This window comes from Balaenoptera ricei, chromosome 7, assembly GCF_028023285.1.
Source record: "Balaenoptera ricei isolate mBalRic1 chromosome 7, mBalRic1.hap2, whole genome shotgun sequence".
NCBI classification, from domain to species: domain Eukaryota; kingdom Metazoa; phylum Chordata; class Mammalia; order Artiodactyla; family Balaenopteridae; genus Balaenoptera; species Balaenoptera ricei.
Genome location: NC_082645.1, coordinates 60980931 through 60997950, shown reverse-complemented (window position 1 = coordinate 60997950; position 17020 = coordinate 60980931). Strand labels below are relative to the sequence as shown.

General features: G+C 36.7%; 1 long non-coding RNA gene across 3 annotated transcripts in view; it reads left to right on the top strand.

Moving 5' to 3' along the window:
* Positions 1 to 17020, top strand: part of LOC132369014 (uncharacterized) — an 87997-nt gene that overhangs the window by 42430 nt on the left and 28547 nt on the right. For all 3 annotated transcript variants that reach the window (XR_009504214.1, XR_009504213.1, XR_009504212.1), the window contains 2 exons: positions 788 to 920; positions 8067 to 8336. This is a non-coding gene — a long non-coding RNA (uncharacterized LOC132369014). The remainder of the gene's footprint in view (positions 1 to 787; positions 921 to 8066; positions 8337 to 17020) is intronic.

Below are 17020 nucleotides of genomic sequence, written 5' to 3'. Positions count from 1 at the left end.
TTACAATTTAATTTTTTGTGTACATTTATTTTTCCCCAGGTGCTTTAACAGAGCTATGAAATGCATAAGCAGCAATTTTTCCAAATGCTCAAACACTTCAGATGATTTTTCCCTTGGCAACATTGTGCCTAGAGCCCTCTGTCCTTCTGTTCCATTTCAGACCCATTTGCTCCAGACCAGTTGCACAGCTGTTGTCCTGAGACTTCTCTTCAAATTCTAAAAAGACCGTTTTCCCACAGAATTCAAAACCCAGTCAAACAACTGAAGTGTAAAGGCAGAATAAATATATTCAAGAATCAAAAAATATACCTCGCAAATACCCTAGAAAGCTATTAAAGGATGGGCTTCAGCAAACGAAGTGTGCATAGAAAGAAGAAAGCATAGCATATTGGTACCCCAACTAATAAAATCTCTGAATTTTTTGTTCCTGCCTGAGGAAGTATAAATGCTGTTTGGTGTCCCAAAATGAAAACCATTTATCACTTTGGAACAAAAGCAAAATATAGAGAGATCTAAGCAGCCTTCTGGGTTATGATCTAAAACTGCAAAGCCTTAATATTTGTGGCATATGGCAAAATGCTTGAAATTTAGACTATGAATAGAATAAACATTTAAGCCAAAAACAAATTTAGTTTGTAAGGAGTGGAGGAAGGAAGGTATGTCATCCATAGAGAAGCTATTTTGTGATTCGTGGGTAAGAATATAACCTGAACACACAAAGTAACTTAGGAAGAGATTTTGTTCTGATGTAATGATGCTGGTTTTAAACTTTAAACATCTTGAAAAGGCAGGGGAATGTCTGAAATGAAAGTCGCTGCTGATTCAGAGATGAAGAATATAAAATCAATAGTCCTGGGAAGGTTCCACATTTGTCTTCCTCTCTGCAGACCAAGAATAGCATTCGTCTCTTTCAAAATCAGGTAAGCTCTCTTTATCAATACTCCTGCCTCAACCAACTCATTATGCTTATCTTAGTCCCAAGGTTTTCGATAGAAATAGTAAAAGAAAAAAAGCTCCTGAATTTCTGCTACTCTATCCAATTAATTTGTTCATTCATGTGATAAATGTTTATTGAGAATCTGTCTTTCTCCAACTTTACATTTATCTTTTTCCCCCCTCCTCTTAAACATATTTAAGTTTTTACTGTGTCTTCACTGCCTTTTAAATTTCTGGGGATCTCCTGAGGGTGACAATAGAATTTTCTTCTAAGGCAGAAACATTGACTCTTCTCTCTCTCTTCTGTAGTTATGTTTATCACAGACACAGAGAGATGTAATTACCCCTTGCTGTTTATTTGTGTCCAGATTTATTGGTTTAATTACATCATCAGTATGCACTATATCAAGAATAGCATTCATATCAAACATAATAATGTGGACAGTAGTCTACAAAAGGCTTTTCACAGCCACTAATATAAGTTATAAATTTTTATAATGACCCCCTAAAACAAATGGAAAAAATATTATTATCCTCTGAGGAGGTGACTGAGGCCTAAAAATACTGAATTTGAAAAAAATTAAAGGACCTTGTCTTATGGATATATCCCAATCATTTTTGGCTATTTTGGTTTGCAAAATTCCTAAAGAGCAGAAACTATCATTGCAATTATCTATCTACTATCTATTCATGTCAGTGGTCAAATATCAACTATTTGTAATTTATAATTAAAAGTATAATATTGCTATCTAAAGATGAAAAATCACAATGGTTAGTGAGAAAGAAAACAAAGTTGTACAACGGTTTTAGATTTAACTGAAGAAGATTGGAATGACTAAAAACAAGTAATTGAAAAATAGACTTCTCCTACATTGTATTATTTTAAAAAAAGGTACTCAGAACAACAGTTGTGAAGAAGACATAGAAAACTGTATTTTAAAAAAAAAATACTCAAAACAACATGGGGAAGTATATTTTATTACCTGTACTATGAAGATGAGCCATTTGGGAGGAAAGATTAGGTCACAAAAAAATCAAAACATATCTGATGGATCAAAATCAATCATGTCAGCACTTTGTAGCTCCTGAGGCAATGGATAAAGTCCAACTACACAAAGAGCTTATCCAGTTAGATGATGGACTCAGATAAGTCACCTTACCACATACATCTCAAGCCCTGAATGAAGGGCTGTCAACCCATTCCGTAACCTTAGAGAGGTATAGCAGTAAACCCGAAAAAGAATAAGAACAGAAATAAAGACAATTTTAAAATCTAAATATACTGTACAAGCACTTTTTTTTCCTTTTTGTATTTTATTTTATTTTATTTTATTTTTTTAACATCTTTATTGGAGTATAATTGCTTTACAATGCTGTGTTAGTTTGTGTTTTATAACAAAGTAAATCAGCTATATGTATACATATCTCTCCATATCCCCTCCCTCTTGCACCTCCCTCCCACCCTCCCTATCCCACACCTCTAGGTGGTCACAAAGCACGGAGCTGATCTCCCTGTGCTATGTGGTTGCTTCCCACTGTCTATCTATTTTACATTTTGTAGTGTATATATGTCTATGCCACTCCCTCACTTAGTCCCAGCTTACCCTTCTCCCCACCATGTCCTCAAGTCCATTCTCTAGTAGGTCTGCGTCTTTATTCCCGTCCTGCCCCTAGGTTCTTCATGACCTTTTTTTTTTTTTTTGATTCCATATATACGTGTTAGCATACGGTATTTGTTTTTCTCTTTTTGACTTACTTCACTCTGTATGACACACTCTAGGTCTATCCACCTTACTACAAATAACTCAATTTCGTTTCTCTTTATGGCTGAGTAATATTCCATTGTGTATATGTGCCATGTCTTCTTTATCTATTCATCTGTCGATGGACACTTAGGTTGCTTCCATGTCCTGGCTATTGTAAATAGAGCTGCAATGAATATTCTGGTACATGACTCTTTTTGAATTACGGTTATCTCAGGGTATGTGCCCAGTAGTGGGATTGCTAGGACATATGGTAGTTCCATTTTTAGTTTTTTAAGGAGCCTCCATCCTGTTCTCCATAGTGGCTGTATCAATTTACATTCCCACCAACAGTGCAAGAGGGTTCCCTTTTCTCCACACCCTCTCCAGCATTTGTTGTTTGTAGATTTTTTGATGATGGCCATTCTGATTGGTGTGAGGTAATACTTCATTGTAGTTTTGATTTGCATTTCTCTTAATGATTAGTGATGTTGAGCATCCTTTCATACGTTTGTTGGCAATCTGTATATCTTCTTTGGAGAAATGTCTATTTAGGTCTTTTGCCCATTTTTGGTTTGGGTTGTTTGTTTTTTTGATATTGAGCTGCATGAACTGCTTGTATATTTTGGAGATTAATCCATTGTCAGTTGCTTCATTTGCAAATATTTTCTCCCATTCTGAGGGTCATCTTTTCATCTTGTTTATGGGTTCCTTTGCTGTGCAAAAGCTTTGAAGTTTCATTAGATCCTGTTTGTTTATTTTTGTTTTTATTTCCATTTCTCTAGGAGGTGGGTCAAAAAGGATTTTGCTGTGATTTATGTCATAGAGTGTTCTGCCTATGTTTTCCTCTAAGAGTTTGATAGTGTCTGGCCTTACATTTAGGTCTTAAATCCATTTTGAGTTTATTTTTGTGTATGGTGTTAGGGAGTGTTCTATTTTCATTCTTTTACATGTACCTGTCCAGTTTTCCTAGCACCACTTATTAAAGAGACTGTCTTTTCTCCATTGTATATTCTTCCCTCGTTTATCAAAGATAAGGTGACCATATGTGCGTGGGTTTATCTCTGGGCTTTCTATCCTGTTCCATTGATCTATATTTCTGTTTCTGTACCAGTACCATACTGTCTTGATTATGGTAGCTTTGTAGTATAGTCTGAAGTCAGGGAGCTTGATTCCTCCAGCTCTGTTTTTCTTTCTCAAGATTGCTTTGGGCATTCGGGGTCTTTTGTGTTTCCATACAAATTGTGCAATTTTTTGTTCTAGTTCTGTGAAAAATGCCATCGGTGGTTTGGTAAGGATTGCATTGACTCTGTAGATTGCTTTGGATAGTATTGTCATTTTCACAATGTTGATTCTTCCAACCCAAGAACATGGTATATCTCTCCATCTGTTTGTGTCATCTTTAATTACTTTCATCAGTGTCTTACAGTTTTCTACATACAGGTCTTTTGTCTCCTTAGGTAGGCTTATTCCTAAGTATTTTATTCCTTTTGTTGCAGTGGTAAATGGGAGTGTTTCCTTAATTTCTCTTTCAAATTTTTCATCATTAGTGTATAGGAATGCAAGAGATTTCTGTGCATTAATTTTGTATCCTGCTACTCTACCATATTCATTGACTAGCTCTAGTAGTTTTCTGGTAGCATCTTTAGGATTCTCTATGTATAGTATCATGTCATCTGCAAACAGTGGAAGTTTTACTTCTTCTTTTCCAGCTTGGATTCCTTTTATTTCTTTTTCTTCTCTGATTGCTGTGGCTAAAACTTCCAAAACTATGTTGAATAATAGTGATGAGAGTGGGCAACCTTGTTTTCTTCCTGATCTTAGAGGAAATGGTTTCAGTTTTTCACCACTGAGAATGATGCTGGCTGTGGGTTTGGCATATATGGCCTTTATTATGTTGAGGTAAGTTCCCTCTATGCCTACTTTCTGGAGAGTTTTTTATCATCAACTGGTGTTTAATTTTGTCAAAACCTTTTTCTACATCTATTGAGATTATCATATGGTTTTTATCTTTCAGTTTGTTAATATGGTGTATCACATTGATTGATTTGTGTGTATTGAAGAATCCTTGCATTCCTGGGATAAACCCCACTTGATCATGGTGTATGATCCTTTTAATGTGCTTTTGGATTCTGTGTGCTAGTATTTTGTTGAGGATTTTTGCATCTATGTTCATCAGTGATACTGGCCTGTAGTTTTCTTTTATTGTAGTATCTTTGTCTGCTTTTGATATCAGGGTGATGGTGACCTCATAGAATGAGTTTGGGAGTGTTCCTCCCTCTGCTATATGTTGGAAGAGTTTGAGGAGGATAGGTGTTAGCTCTTCTCTAAATGTTTGTTAGAATTCTCCTGTGAAGCCATTTGGTCCTGGGCTTTTGTTTGTTGGAAGATTTTTAATCAAAGTTTCAATTTCAGTGCTTGTGATTGTTCTGTTTATATTTTCTATTTCTTTGTGGTTCAGTCTCGGAAGGTTGTGCTTCTCTAAGAATTTGTGCATTTCTTCCAGGTTGTCCATTTTATTGGCATATAGTTGCTTGTAGTAATCTCTCATGATCCTTTGTATTTCTGCAGTGTGAGTTGTTACTTCTCCTTTTTCATTTCTAATTCTATTAATTTGAGTCTTCTCCCTTTTTTTCTTGATGAGTCTGGCTAATGGTTTACTAATTTTGTTTATCTTCTCAAAGAACCAGCTTTTAGTTTTATTGATCTTTGCTATCATTTCCTTCATCTCTTTTTCATTTATTTCTGATCTGATCTTTACGATTTCTTTCCTTCTGCTAACTTTGGGGTTTTTCTGTTCTTCTTTCTCTAATTGCTTTAGGTGTGAGGTTAGGTTGTTTATTTGAGATGTTTCTTGTTTCTTGAGGTAGGATTGTATTGCTGTAAACTTCCCTCTTAGAACTGCTTTTGCTGCATCCCGTAGGTTTTGGGCCATTGTGTTTTCATTTTCATTTGTTTCTAGGTATTTTTTAATTTCCTCTTTGATTTCTTCAGTGATCTCTTGGTTATTTAGTAACGTATTGTTTAGCCTCCACGTGTTTGTATTTTTTACAGTTTTTTTCCTGTAATTGATATCTAGTCTCATAGTGTTGTGGTCGGAAAAGATACTTGATATGATTTCAATTTTCTTAAATTTACCAAGGCTTGATTTGTGACCCAAGATATGGTCTATCCTGGAGAATGTTCCATGAACACTTGAGAAGAAAGTGTATTTTGTTGTTTTTGGATGGAATGTCCTGTAAATATCAATTAAGTCCATCATGTTTAATGTGTCATTTAAAGCTTGTGTTTCCTTATTTATTTTCATTTTGGATGATCTGTCCATTGGTGAAAGTGGTGTGTTAACGTCCCCTACTATGATTGTGTTACTGTCGATTTCCCCTTTTACGACTGTTAGTATTTGCCTTATGTGTTGAGGTGCTCCTATATTGGGTGCATAAACATTTACAATTGTTATATCTTCTTCTTGGATTGATCCCTTGATCATTATGTAGTGTCCTTCTTTGTCTCTTGTAATAGTATTTATTTTAAAGTCTATTTTGTCTGATGTGAGAATTGCTACTCCAGCTTTCTTTTGATTTCCATTTGCATGGATTATCTTTTCCATGCCCTCACTTTCAGTCTGTATTTGTCCCTAGGTCTGAAGTGGGTCTCTTGTAGACAGTATATATATGGGTCTTGTTTTTGTATCCATTCAGCCAGTATGTGTCTTTTGGTTGGAGCATTTAATCCATTTACATTTAAGGTAATTATTGATGTGTATGTTCCTATTACCATTTTCTTAATTGTTTTGGGTTTGTTTTTGTAGGTCTTTTCTTTGTCTTGTGTTTCCTGCCTAGAGAAGTTCCTTTAGCATTTGTTGTAAAGCTGGTTTGGTGGTGCTGAATTCTATTAACTTTTGCTTATCTGTAAAGGTTTTAATTTCTCTATCGAATCTGAATGAGATCCTTGCTAGGTAGAGTAATGTTGGTTGTAGGTTTTTCCCTTTCATCACTTTCAATATGTCCTGCCACTCTCTTCTGGCTTGCAGAGTTTCTGCTGAAAGATCAGCTGTTAACCTTATGGGGATTCCCTTGTATGTTATTTGTTGTTTTTCCCTTGCTGCTTTTAATATTTTTTCTTTGTATTTAATTTTTGATAGTTTGATTAATATGTGTCTTGGCATGTTTTCCATATTAGGGAAGTTTTCAACTATAATCTCTTCAAATATTTTCTCAGTCCCTTTCTTTTTCTCTTCTTCTTCTGGGACCCCTATAATTCAAATGTTGGTGCATTTAATGTTGTCCCAGAGGTCTCTGAGACTGTCCTCAATTCTTCTCATTCTTTTTTCTTTATTCTGCTCTGTGATAGTTATTTCCACTATTTTATCTTCCAGGTCACTTATCTGTTCTTCTGTCTCAGTTATTCTGCTATTGATTCCTTCTAGAGAATTTTTTATTTCGTTTATTGTGTTGTTCATCATTGTTTGTTTGCCCTTTAGTTCTTCTAGGTTCTTGTTAAATGTTTCTTGTATTTTCTCCTTTCTGTTTCCAAGATTTTGGATCATCTTTACTATCATTACTCTGATGCAATATTTACAATAACCAGGACATGGAAGCAACCTAGGTGTCCATCGACAGATGAATGGATAAAGAAGATGTGGCACATATATACAATGGAATATTACTCAGCCATAAAAAGAAACAAAATTGAGTTATTTGTAGTGAGGTGGATGGACCTAGAGTCTGTCATACAGAGTGAGGTAAGTCAGAAATAGAAAAACAAATACCGTATGCTAACACATATGTATGGAATCTAAAAAAAAAAAAAAAAATTGTTCTGAAGAACCTAGGGGCAGGACAGGAATAAAGATGCAGACGTAGAGAATGGACTTGAGGTCACCGGGAGGGGGAAGGGTAAGCTGAGACCAAGTGAGAGAGTGACATGGACATATATACACTACCAAACGTAAAATAGATAGCTAATGGGAAGCAGCCACATAGCACTGGGAGGTCAGCTTGTGCTTTGTGACCACCTAGAGAGTGGGATAGGGAAGGTGGGAGGGAGACGCAAGAGGGAGGAGATATGGGGATATATGTGTATGTATCGCTGATTCACTTTGTTACACAACAGCAACTAACACAACAATGTAAAGCAGTTATACTCCAATAAAGATGTTAAAAAAAAAGTTGAAGATAAAACTTAAAAAAAAATTATTTCCAATAGAATAAAGAAAGTTGACACTCTGATAAGAGCTCTTTCATGGAATGTAATTATAACTACTATCTTTTCATTGTAACACACAGCAGTTATATTGTACAAAGAGGAGGAAAGACGTTCTTAAAGCTTTTATCAATTATATTTACCTTTGAAACAATGGAGTAACTTATCTATTTTTTTCTTTTAAAGAACAGATTGCCCTTATTGAAGAAATAGACGTGGTTAAGGAATTCTGTGCACCTGAACATGAACAAGGAAATATGTTTAAAGTTCATTGCAGCACTGATTGCAATAATGAATTAATAGAACAACCCAAATGTCTCTCAATAAAGGAATTTATAAAATGAAACACTATCCAGACGTTAAAATAAATGGATTAAACCAATATGTACTAACACAGCAAGAACTAAAAAACAATGTTGGATGAAAATTATACCATGTACCATGGATGTCATACAGGTAAAAATTTTAAATCTATAAAATAATACTTTGTATTACTTGTGGATCGAATTGTATGTAATGAAAGCAGACAAAATGTGGGCTGGCTACACTCTAATTAAAGAGTTGTTGCCTTAGAGAATGGTGAGAAATGAGCATGGAAAGGGAAAAACGGAATTTTAACTTTGTGATGATAATTTTTTTTAAGGAAATAAATTAATAAATTTTATTATTAAAAGGAAAAGAAATTTAATTGAAGCAATTATAAAATGTCAGTATTTGCTAATTTAGGAGGCTGGCTTATGGAAGTTTGTTATATTATCCATTGTTATTTTCAAAATTTTTTCATTAACAAAACTACAAGCAAAACAAGAAAATGGATTGGCTCGATCTACAAAAATGTAGAAATGCCCTTAGTGTTATAAATTATTAGAATAAGTGGTACATATAATAATTTGGAAAGTTAATAAATATTTCTAAACAGTGGTCAGTTTTGATTTTGATCAATTGGAAGTTCCAAGGGAATGGATAAAAGAAACCAAAGGGAAAGAAAAACAACAAATAGAAAATATTAAATAAAAATGTATACTATATTTCTTTGAATGATGAACCATCTATGGTCTGATGTACCAATTTTTTATGCATCAATAAGGGGACAAGGTGGATGGGAACATTGCCAGTTTTGGCTGTTAGATGTCATCAATCTAAAGATGAGTCTAGATTGCAAAGATATTCAAATGTAAAGCAAAACCAAACAAAGTGCATCTTAGAATTGGCAAAATGCAATAAGCTGGTGTTCTGGATCTTCATCACAAATTAACCCAGCAAAGAATGCATGTGAGTTTTACTGGGAAAACTGGTTAAAAGTTTTTCATGAAAGAAGACTTAAATAAACCGAGAGATACACCATTTTTGTGGTTGGGATGACTTAATATTGTAAAGATTCCACTTCTCCCCATATTAATCTACAAGTTTCATGCAATTCCAGTCAAAATCCAGGGAAAGTTTTTAAGGAACTTGAAAAATGTATTCTAAAGTTTATATGAAAAAAAAAAGTGTAAGTAAAATTTGGAAAAGAAGGGGAAATGAAGGCTGTATCAGTAAGAAAGAGATTCAGAAATATATTTACAAATATCAGAAAACCCTACTACAGGGGCTTATACAGACAGAGGATGATTTGACTCATGCATCAAGCCCAGAGGCAGGCCATGGTTGATACTGACAGCTAAACAATGCTATTAGTGACTGAGGCTCTTTATTTTCCTGTCCTGCCGTTCTTAATATGTAGACGTTTCTCCCCATCCTTGTCACCTCAGAGTATTGTACCTCTAGGTAAGAAAAAGGGGAGAAGAGATAATGGCTTTCTCATGGTAATCCTTTTTACTTGCAAAAAGAAACTGTCCTTAGGAAATTTTGCCTCCATCTCATTATGCATAACTATACTGCATGGCCAATCCTTGCTGCCAGAGAGGCTGAGAAAATGAATATTTTTGGCTATGAATATTGCTGTCCCCCCAAAATTGGAGTTCTGTTTGTAAAAAAGAAAGGGAGAATGGATATTGAGTACACAATTAGGAGAGTCTGCTTTAAGGAGGACGTATTCTTCTAGTGATAAACAAACAACCAAACAAACCATCAGTGTACTTCTGGCACACGTCAGATGAATTGACCATGGAATAGACTAGGATAAGATAAAATAAGATGAGATGGGATGAGATGGAATGGAGTGGAACAGAATGGGTGGAATAGACTAGAATAGAAGAGAATAGAATAGAATACTCAAAATAGACCTGTGTATATATGGGAACTTATTAGATAGAGGTGGCCCCACAAGTCAGCATGAAAGGGATGGATTATGTAATGGTGTTTGGAAACCTGGTCCATTGGATAGAGAAAAATAAAGTTGAAACTTTGTCACCCACATATAAAGATGACTTTCAAATGGATAAGAGACCTACATGTGCATGGTAAAGTCATAGTAGATATGACTACATAAATATTCAGGAGTTTTATTCAATGAAGGACACAATAGATAAGATTCACACCTGGTGACCATTTAGGAGAACATATTCACAGTATTAAAAAATGACCAGGGATTAATATTTAACAGCGCTGTCCAATAGAACTTTTTGTGATGATGAAAATGTTCTGTATCTGTGCTCTCCGATATGGTAGCCACTACCCACATCAGGTTACTGAACACTTGAAATGGGGCCAGTATAACTGAGAACTAGGTTTTTAATTTTAATTAATTTAAATTTTCTTGTCAACTGCATTATTATGAACTGTCATCAAATCTTTAACCGTGGTCATTTTTAAGTCTTTTGTCATTTACAGACAGTTCTGGGTGTACTCTGATGATTTTGCAAATATGTTCCTATAAAAGGGTTTCATCTTCAAGAAATACATGGAAAAGACTCTGACAAGTACAGGTTTCTGGTAACGGACTGTACTGCTGAACTGAATGAATAAGCATTTTCAGAACTCTAATGAAAAACTGATGAACTCATAAAAGTGCTAACAAAAGATCAAGATGAAAAAAAAAAATTAATTACATGGGACTGAGTGAACTGATGAGGATGAGTATAATTTTTGTGAATTTCTGTCTGAATTTAAAAAAAAAAAAAAAAAATTCCACAAGGACAAAAAAAAAAAAAAAAAAGAAATGGTGAAAACATTTGCTTTCAATCATTGCCTCCTTAGCAAAAACAGTAAAAGTAAGCATCCTCTCACTGTGACATGATAGCCTAGCTTCATTTTCTCCTACTTTTCCTTATAAGCTCAATAAAAATTTCTTATATACTTGGCTTGACAAAAAAAAAAAAATTTAAATAGTCACATGTGGCTAGTGTCTACCTTATTGGACAGTGCAGTACTAGAGTATTCAAAGAATTGTAACAAATCACCAAGAAAAATGCAAGATTTTCCAATAGAAAAATATGAATAGATTGATAGATCAGGAAGCCTAAACAGCTAGCAATGATATGAAGAGACCCGAAATCACAAGTAATTAGAGAAATGCAAATTAAAATCATAAGATAGTATTGCTAAAATTTAGAAAGTCATATAATACATATTGGTGAGAAGGTGGGGAAAACAACCCTCATTTACTGTCGAAGGTGGAGTGTAGACTTGTGTGGCTATTTTGGAAAACGATCTGGTGAAATTAAGAATGTGTATCAAATAGACGACCAATCCATTTCACTTGCCCTAGAACAACTCACACACAGGTCATCAGGAAGGTGTATACGCAAAGCTGCCCATCATACGTTGTTTATGATGGTAGAGGTTAGAGACAACATGAGTTCATCATGGTAGAAATGGAGAAGTGCAGTGGAGGCGTACTATGGAATACTCCGCTCCAGTTGGAAATAATGAACCAGAACGGCATGCAGCAACAAGGACTTAAAATGCTTAAAAACCTAGCGTTTGGTGAAACAGATTGAGATGTGTAGTGTAATCCTATTAATGTATGTTTTCAACAGCAACTCACACAGAAACAGTGCTATTTTTTTCAAAGATGCTTACATATCTAAGGACAAATACCGAGCCTATTATTCTTGAGCTATGAGGGGGAGGGTGGAAGGAAAGCAGAGAGCAGGGATAAAGGAAGAAAAAGAGAGAGGGCTGCTGCAAAGAAGACTGATGATAATATGCCATAAATGGAAGAATATGATTATCTTAACCCTCTGTACCAAAGAAGGGGGAGAAAATATGGCCTATTACCTGGATTTCCTGGATCTTCTAATCACTGTCTCTAGTTTTCTTGATACTGTGCATATTTTATAAGCTAAATAGAAGCATGTTTTGTGTTCTGTTGCCTCTTTTATGTCAGTGCTTGCTTTAAACACAAGCACGCTTATCATTCATTATATTGGGCTCTGCTTGTTTCTGCTATTGCTTTGGCACAACAGACTATTTTATGTTCCACTCCAATATTTCCCTAAAGAACATAATGCTTTGTGAGACCTGTATTACAGACAATATCTGAATATTGAATTAAATCTGTAATAACAGAGCGAAAGGGCCGAGAAGAACAGAGCCGGTTGCGGTTCACAGGTGCGCGAAGAGGCTGCTCTGAGTGCAGGTTTAGATACTCTTCTTTCAGACAAGCTTCTCAGCCGAGTGTGTCCCTTAATCCTCTGCACCTGAGATGATCTGCGTACTCATGTGGGCCGCGCCTGGGATTTGATTCCTAGGGCAACTTGGAAGCGTTTTCAGATTCTCTCTCCCTCCTCCTTCTCTTTTCCTCTTTTAGAATTTTGCAGGAATGGATTTGTGGAATTTCTTTTTCTTGATATAGAAGCTGATCTTGTAAGTCTTTCATAAGTTGAAAAGTGTTCTTTTTCAGTGTACTGCAAAAGAAAGTAATTGGACACTCGGATTTTACTGCACCTTCCCTAAGACACTATCATGATCTCTTCGTAAGTTTGTTTACCTTCTAGTTTATTTTTAATTTCATAAATAAATTAATGACCTCCTCAGAAATCAGAACTGACACTTCAATTTCAAAACGGTATCTTTAAAATAATGGAAATTAATGTCTATATGGATTTCCAAACTACAGCCAGAAGAGCAGTTACTTCATTTCATTCTTTCACAGCTTTCCCCTTCTGCAAAATAGGCATGCCTCTTGAATACTGGCAATAATATGTTAGGAGAAATTTTAGGTATGCAAATTTATTTCATTCATCACCCCCATTATTACCAATTATCAGTCTGCCTCCAAATAAAAATCAAACTGAAATTTAGCATGTATCTGGCTATTGAAGTCTTTTATGTACTTACATTTCAGAGAATAGAGCCTGAGCAATTAATCAAATTCAGAATTAAAAAAAAAGAAAAAACCTTAGTTTCTTAACTGACGTAATTGTTTTGCTTCTCCCAGGCCAGGGAAAGAAAAAAATGTTGGAGCAAATTCAGTACATGACTGAGATTTGAGAGATTTTAGGAAATCTTTTTACCTGCTGCGGCCTCACTAACTAGTTGACATCAGTTACTACAGCTTGCGTGGGAGGAAGATCTCTGTGGGTTTTGTACTTGTTTTTGTTTCTTTGTCTTGTTTGTTTTTTTGTCACTGATTTATTCATGCCATTTAAGCACATATATACGACGTATATCTATATATCTCCTACTACATACCACGCATTGTTCCAGGCCCTGGGAATGCAATACCCATGAGCCATTATTGCACTTCTAATCCAGAAAGGGGAAACAAACAACTAAGCAAGTTAAATAAGGTGTCATAAGTGCTCCTCTAAGATAAAGAGCCCTGTGAGAGCTCATAGCAGAAGCAACCAGAGTAGGCCAGACTAGTGATTCGAGTCAGGATTTCCAAATAAAAGGATATTTAAGCAGAGTCCTGGAAGGTGAGCCAGACCCAATCGTCTGGAAATAAGAACATGAAAGGAATGTGTTTCAGACACAGGGAGGTATAGCAGGGGCTAGCAGGAGGTGAAGCTGGACAGAGAAAATCACAAACGGAAGCATGATATGATTAGATGAACATTTCAGAAACATCGTTCTGCCTGTAGGGTGAGCATGGAGAACAATTAAATCTGTCAGGAATCCAAACAAAAGCCCGTCTACAGTAATGCAGTAAGGATAGAGAAAGAGGATTTATGGAAAAGGTAAATCCCCAAGATGGCTGATTGATTAGCTCTTGGGGTTGGGTGGGGAGAGAGCAGTTGACCCCAGCCCTTACTTAACTTTTAGCCACAGTGGTGAGCAATTAGTCATTCAATTACCCCCATCCTACTGCAGGGGAGGCTGGGAAATGAGGATGGGCTGTGTGCCCATGAATAAAATGAAATGGGCTTGAAGAGCACATTGCATCATCTCTGCTTTAGTTGACAGCCAAAATTGACTCAATTTCCAGAAGCTGAGCTACAAATTGGTAGGTGCAATTGAATACTGATGTGTTTGTTTTCACCACTTTTCTAGGTTGTAGAGATTCAAAGATAGAACGATCACTTGGAGATTCCATGTTTTCTCTTCTACCTGAGAAGGTCTAGTCTTACTATGAAGACTCTGCAACCAGCAATGTTAAACCTCCAAATAATTCTTCCATCACTTTCATTTTCTGAGAAAATAGATGTTTAACCATACATATATACTTCCCATGTTTTCTCTTTCAGCAAAATATCTATCATCTCAATCAAGATGACCATATTAATTGTCTATTACTAGTTTGGGGTGGGGGGTTGGTCAGGAATTCAAACAGGGCACAGTGGGAAGCACGATAGCTGTGTCTGGGGCCTCAGCTGAAAAACTCCAGGCCTTGGGAGTGGAGTCATGTAAAGGCTTGCTCATTCATGCATCTGAAAACTGATGCTGGCTGTCAGCTGGGGCCCTTCATTCCTCTTTACTTGAGCCTCCCCATGTGGGCTGGTTTGACTTTCCACACAGCATAGAAGCTGGGTTTCAAGGGCAAATGTCCTGAGAGAGCCAGGCAGAGCCGTATCTTTCTTATGGCCCAGCCTCAGAAGCCACATTGCACCACTCCCATCATTCCCCACTGACCAGGACTGTCACAGGCCCTGTCCGGATTCAAAGAAAGAGTACCTAGATCCCCTCTCTTGTGGGGAGGTGTGTTAGCCATATCTCACAAAGGGCATGTGAGATGGGATAAATATATTGGTGCAGCCATTTTGGAAAGATACCTTATGTCACAATGACCAATTCATTTTAATTTGGAAAAGGAGTTCAAATCTCAGCACAGCTTTGGTGCTCAAATGTTATTCCTTCTTTACTAGTGTGTCTTTACTTTTCCAAAATAAGTAAATGAAATGAGTGACTAAATCTTCAGTCCTCTCTAAGCTGTCAATGAAAAGATCTCTTCTTACTCAAGGTTACTAGCTCTTTGAAGATAATTATCAGAAAATGTACCAGGGATAAGCCAGTAATATAAAAGTAACTCTGCTATGGCTAATTTTTCGGGACCCTTTGAGTTGCAAAGTGACAAAATTGAATTCAAACTAGTTTAAGTAGGTAAGAATTCTTTATCTCGTGAATCTGAACAGTCCAGAGGTTCAGATGATTTCAATCATAGCTGTATTCAGGGACTCAAAGGATGTTATCAGGCCTCTGTCTTTCCAAGTCTCAGCTCTTTGCTCCTCTGCCCTGGTTAACTCCCAGAGAGGTTCTTTCCTTGTGGTGACCCAGATGGGTAGCCAGCATCTCCAGACTCAAACTGTCTCTAGTGCTTGTGATCTCAGGAGATAAGCTTCCCCTAAGCCTCCTCTCAGCATCCCTAATAATCCCTGGAAAAGGATTCTGGACCTGTTTGGGTCAGATGGGGGGAGTCACTGGGAAAGTCGCTGTCCTGGTGTGTATTAGTCAGGGTTCTCCAGAGAAACAGAACCAGTAAGATACATAGAGACATAAGAGGAGATTTATAATAGGAATTGACTCCTGTGTTATGAGGCTGAGAAGTCCCACCATCTGCCATCGGCAAGCTGGAGAATCAGGAAAGCTGGTGGTAAAATTCACTCTGAGTCCAAAGATCTGAGAATTGAGAGGATGATGATGTAAGTCCCTGTCTGAGTCCAACAGCCCAAGAACCCGAAGCACTGAAGTCCATGAGCAGGAGAAGATGGGTGTCTCAGCTCAGGGAGAGCTAATTTGCCCTTCCTCTGCCTCTTTGATCTGTTTCATTCCTAACAGATTGGATGGTGCCTGCCTGCACTGGTGAAGGCAATCTTCTTCACTCAGTATCCCAATTTAAATGCTGATCTCTTCTGAAGATGCTCACAGACTCACCTAGAAATAATTTTTCACGAGGGACCTGGGCATCCCTTAGCCCAGTCAGGTGGGCATACAAATTTAATGATCAGAAGGTGGATGGGAACTTTGGCCAGCCTGAGTCGCCCCCTAGTGGCAGGGATCCAGGATCTTATGGTTTGCAGCCCCGTCAGGTGTCAGAGGGGTAGTTACTGAGTGAAACAGAACAGCAGTGATACCAGATGGCAGGTGTAAGTGGTTGAGCTCCAAATTCAACATCTGTGACCAAAGCAAGTATAAGTTTTAATTCCTCATTAAATTTTGATGTAGAATCTTGGTAGAGCTGAAGGGGAGAAAGCCAACCTATCAAACTCAAGTTAGGAGAACCCAATGAGCAACGTCCTGTGCTCTTAATCTGTCACGTGGTGTGACTAAACCATTTCCACTTTGTAAGTATAGAATGTCAGATTTTTCTCATATCCATATGTTCATTGCTATTTTATCTTTGAAATAGCATAGTTGGACCTCGATCTTAACCTATACTGAGTTTTATAGGTCTCCTGTGGAAAGCTGAGTTTGAAACCTACTCTGCACTAAATCACAAAGGAAAAATGACCTGCTTTATCCTGTTGGAATATGATTTATGAGTTCATGCTTAGGTGTTTTATGACTACGTATCATAACTTATTAGTGCTTCCATTAATATTGCCAGTCATGAGCCATAAAATCAACTCTGAGAGTATCCACAGGTTTTTATAAAACTCTTTCTGACTCACTAGTATTTCTGTAAATCATATAAAACATTTTTGTAAAAAAGTGGCAATTTCACATGGTTTTGGTTTAGCATTCACATTTTCTAAGAGTAGAACCGGAGCTGCTCAGAACTGTGGAAGCACTTGGAAGTCATCAGGTCCCACTCTATTTCTCTCTGAGTGGAGTGTAGGCAATCAGTACCTTTAGTGGAATGAATGAATCTCCTCCAT